Source organism: Sycon ciliatum, chromosome 2, assembly GCF_964019385.1.
Source record: "Sycon ciliatum chromosome 2, ocSycCili1.1, whole genome shotgun sequence".
NCBI lineage: Eukaryota > Metazoa > Porifera > Calcarea > Leucosolenida > Sycettidae > Sycon > Sycon ciliatum.
Genome location: NC_088644.1, coordinates 4,803,450 through 4,808,879, shown reverse-complemented (window position 1 = coordinate 4,808,879; position 5,430 = coordinate 4,803,450).

The window sequence follows — 5,430 nt, the reverse complement described above, 5'->3', positions numbered from 1 at the left end:
GGTTACATCACCTTGCGGTGAGTAAGACGGCTGGAAATGTGCTTGGATGCATACAAATACTGGATCCAAGTGGATCCAATTTTTGAATTTTTGAAATTGTTGCTATGCTGTGACGTAGCACTTTCAAGCCCTAATAGGGCTTGAAAGTGCTACGTCACAGCATCATGATGTGGACTGGGAGCTTTGTGGAAGTACAAGACAATAGGCCTTATGCACGTTGTACAGATGCACGAAATCCCGTAGACCCGGTTGGGTGTTGAATGTGCAGGACCCTATTGTGTTTATTGCTATTTCCACAACGAAATGGGCCCTGAAGGCATTTCATACGAACACTTTTTCGACAGTGATCTAGCGAGTCGTTAGTTCAATCCCAAAGTGAAGAAGCTGGAAAAGTGAATGTTCGCCGCGAATTATGAGGCTAAATGGGTCAAACACGCATGTATAGCACACAATGAACACCCAACCGGGTATGTACACACCTACGGCCCTAGTGCAGAACTTCGTACATCTGTACAATGTGCATAAGGACTATACAGTCAACTTCGCTTATAACGACACTCAGCGGGGCATCAGAAAAGTGTAGTTATTTGCGAAGTGTCGTTATACCCGAAGTCTCATTATACAGTGGTCCCTCTATAATCCGGCACCATTTGTGCCACGAAAATCTGCTGGATTAGGGAGGGTGCTGGATTAACAAATCTGATCTACTGCTGCAATGTGCATGAAGAGGACATTTGGCTACTGAAAATTGTGCCGGTTTATCGAGGGTGCTGGATTATAAAGTGCCGGATTAGAGAGGGACGACTGTAGTATTACAGTTGGATGGGGCTCTGGGCATGGAAATTCTGCCGTTATTCGCGAATTGTCGTTATATCCGCAGTCGTTATTAGCGAAGTTGACTGTAGTCAATTCATGTACACTGCAGTGCTCCAACTCGAAAATCTTTTGTCACGCGTCTAGCTGTGCCCGTCAAGGCGATAAAAAGAAGCTTTCAGAGATTTTAAAAACCAACCGCTGATACTGTATAATCCGATCCGTTTACTCAGACGAAACAACACCATTATCACACACCGTGACCAGGCTTACAACCGACCACGCCAAGTACATGTAGATGACTGCATAATTATGATATAAATTATACCGTACTCACGCGATTAGAGCCCTCTCTTGAATAGTGCCCTAGTCTCCAAAACGGCAAGAGCCAGTGAAAAATAGAGCCCTCTCTTGAATAGTGCCCCCCCCCCCCGGTCTTGTAACCAAGCCCATGTGCAAGTTTGGTGTTCTTTTGCTAATGTTCTTGGCCACTTTGCACTGGTGTTTTCAGGAACAAAATCGCAGGTCTTGTTTCCGTTTCTGTGGAGTCGTGAGCGTTTACAGTACACTTTAGGCTCTGTTTTTCTTTGTTTTATGCTGGATGATGCAAATGTACCAGCAATGAAAAAATAGTGCCCTCTCTTGAATAATGCCCTCTCTTGAATACGGCCCCATCTGTGATGGACATTGAAAAAATAGTGCCCCAGGGGCACTAATCGCGCGAGTACCATTTTGAGTACGGGTAGGCTATTAATTTTTACCCGGCAGCGGCGTCAATGACGCGAGGCCCTGCCATAACGCAGTCACCGACTTAGTGCTGGGGCCAAGTCCGAAAAAGTCGCTTTATTGAGGAGTTGCATTTGACACCTCGTCCAGGAAAGATTTGACTTCAAATTCGGAGAGGCGAACCAACTATAGGAATTTTGGAGAAAACCAGAAGTTCCCAATGTTGTCCGTTTGGAAGTTATGAGCTATTTCCAAATTGCTTAGGTTACTATGGAAACCTGTGTGCAATTAGCCGTTTCTGAGGCAAAGCCAGTACAATTGTGGAGAACAAAGATACTTTGTTGGATGGCGAACTCTTTCGAAGACTATTATTGAAAACCAGAAGTTTATAGGACTGTCGGCTTCCTTGTTACAGGAATTTCTCCAATTTCTACGGTTACCACGGTAACGTGTATGCTTTTAGCCACTTCTAAGCCAAAATCAATGCATTTTCGGCCCTGTAGGCAGGTGGAAAGCAGATGTGGCTTACAGGTCTATCGGGCTGTTTCAAGCCTGACTTGTAGAGACTGGGACCCTCTCTCCTGATTTAGTGCCGGGATCCACACCGAGTCCTACACTACATGTCTTGCGACCATTTGAACGGTATGGGGCTAGCCCCACAGCCAGGTCGGGACATCACCAACCTCGTCTACAGCGAGCACCTTCTCGTGGTGTTGTCAGCTGACGAGCTGAGAGAAGGATGCCATGGGTAGAAGTTGGAGAAATGAAGAGAAGGGTATAAAAGAAAAGAAGAACAAACATAACAGAAACAATATAGAACCGAAGCTGAAAGGTTGAAAACAAAAGGATCAAGAGGATTTACGCAGAGCTGACATCCAAGAACAAGCAAGGAAAACACAACTGACAGTACAAAACAAAAACAAGAAGAATCAAACAACTCCCTAGCATAATGAGGGTCAGAACCGGAACTAGCCCAATAGTTCAAGTGGTCGCAAGACCGCGGTACTGGGGCTCTGCCAACCGTGGAGGTTGTTGCAAAGTCATAAGGAGCAAAGAGCACTGTTTTCGAACACAGTGCGTACTCCGCCTAGCGTGTATTAGCATGCTGGCAACCCAACTACATTTTGCACATGTATAATGTTCAACTTCAAGTACAGTCTGTATCGGCTATAGCGTACCCTTTTGATTTCCGTGATTTTATCACTATAACCGATGCATCACTATATGCGATACGATCGATTTTTTTCGATCAACACATGAAAGGCAGGGAAATACTTCCAGCATGGCGTTTTGACAAATGAGCATGCTGCATAGTTGACAGTGCCCGCATTTCCATAAAAAAATTCTCTTAAGTACATGTACATGTGTCACTATCAAAATAAGCAACGTGAAGAACGTGAAGAAAGAAAGAAAGAAAAATAGGGCCTTTGATATTATTGCAACATGTATTTTAAAGTTATCACTATAGCCGATAATAATGCAGTGTGTTATGCATGTTTTGATTCTTTGTTGCCATCATAATATCCGATATATCAATTCATCCGATAATATTGGTTATAGTGATATTTGTACTGGATAAAATACGTTTTGCTTTTGATATTTCGTACCAATATCACTGTAGCCGATATATTCTTATATCCGGTCACTCTATAGCCGATACAGACTGTACTGTATTTTTTCACATCCATAGTATACTCGGACTTTATCTTGCACAGACCAAGTTCCCTTTTCACTTGGAGATGACTTAGAAGACTCGAGAGATCTGAGTATGCAAACTGCTCCTTGGCAGGGCAGAAACCTCACTATTGTCACTTAAAGAACTCCAAACCTGCCGATGAATGATTGTCTCCAATACCTTGGCAATTGGCAAGAGATATGGGCAGTAGCTGATAGTTTGTCTACGGATTTGAAGAGAGGACGTACATGTACATGTACATACCACCGTCTTGGCTGCAATACAATGCACAATGTAGATGCTTTGCGTGACCAAATATGCAGGGAGGAACGCCATCCAAGCATGCAGGCTTGTACTTGTAGGAGTTGAGAGTTGTCAATATGTCCAGATTAAAACTGTCTCCACATTTACATGTGCATGTATAGAGGTGAAACCATTCATTCATTCAGGGTGTTCGATGTACATGCACTAGAATCTGTGGCATCAGGTATTCAGGTTGCATCGCTTGTGGCCCAGTTGGATCGTGAACCACTGCTGCACACGTATCTGTGAGTGCTGGAAATGATGCCACAGGTACTAGGTAAATGAGTGTGATAGACTTCATAGTGGCTCGGCTAGATAGCAGGAGAGGTCACTGTCCCCTGGCCTGGGATTAGTCACTGTTTTGAAACTGTTGCTTGATCAGAGGGATGTGATCAGACCTTTCTGTGTAAATGCCTGCTAGCTGTGAGTTGCTGAAGGATGACACGTGAACACGGAACATGGGGCGGAGTTTGCTGTAGGTTGCGGTTAGGACAGTTGTTTGTCTATTCGCCAATTCGTTCACCAAAATTGCCCTTCCAGGTCTTCGTGTAGGATACCCCCGCCCTGGTCTACATATATTTATTTCATGGGCACTATGCTTCCTAAAAAAAAAGTTCACGGTTCGCGTGAGACTCGGCTGGGTTTTCCGCATCCGTAGGAACGCCACCACCCTTCAAGGATCAAGGCGCAGATGCAGCTCCTAAAGTGGTGGGAGGTGAGTAGATCAGCTCACCAGCAAGTGGTCAAAGACCGAAAATCCCATTCACTGCATCCATGTTTTCCTCGTGCCAGGCCACGAGTTCCCAATTAACTGTGGGTCGCAGCACGGCTGGAAAAATTCCTTCCGCTTCCAAGCAGGACTTGAACCGGGTACCCTCTGTTTCTCAATCACGGTCTTAGACCATCCCACTATGCCTGCCTGCCTAAAGCTTATACAAAAACATGTACATGTACATGTAGATTGGACAGCCTGCATGAAATTGTTCCATAAATAATTAATTAATGTGAATTGGGTGGAAAGCAGATCATGGTCACTGATTCTGTCAACATACACGTACATGTAGTACACCGCTGTCCGGGTACCGTAGGCTAGTACTTCAAGTACATGTATGTGAAGGAAGGGGGAAAAAAGTGCCAGATCAATCCCAATCCCGGCATTGTTAGAGGGGAGAGGGGCCCAGTCTCTACAAACCTGGCTTGAAACAGCCCCATAGACATGTAAGCCACACTATTAGAACTATTCTCTGCTTTTCACCTGCCTACAGGGGAGAAAATGCATAGATTTTGGCTTAGAAGTGGCTAAAAGCATACACGTTACCGTGGTAACCGTAGAAATTGGAGAAATTCCTGTAACAAGGAAGCCGACAGTCCTATAAACTTCAGGTTTTCATAGTCTTCGAAAGAGCTCGCCATCCAACAAGGTAACTTTGTTCTCCACAATTATACTGGCTTTGCCTCAGAAACGGCTAATTGCACACAGGTTACCATAGTAACCTAAGCAATTTGGAAATAGCTCATAACTTCCAAACGGACAACATTGGGAACTTTTGGTTTTCTCCAAAATTCCTATAGTTGGTTCGCCTCTCCGAATTTGAAGTCAAATCTTTCCTGGGCGAGGTGTCAAATGACACTGGCAGATTTCTGGACCTGGCTCCAGGACTAACTAGGCACAGCAGATCTACAGATCAGTGCAGTACACACGGTATTTACGGATTTTTTCATTCCGTGTGCATGTGAAGCCAGCTTCACGGACTGGTCTCCGTGCGAAAACTGAGCGGACAGAGTAGTCTACTGCGCATGTGGCGGGGAGTTCGAGCATGCTACCAGCATGCTCCGCACAGCAGAACCGGCGCCGGCGCAACGAAAAATCCGTGTCAAACTTCACTGCAGTTGGCACGGAGTTTGGTGGATCA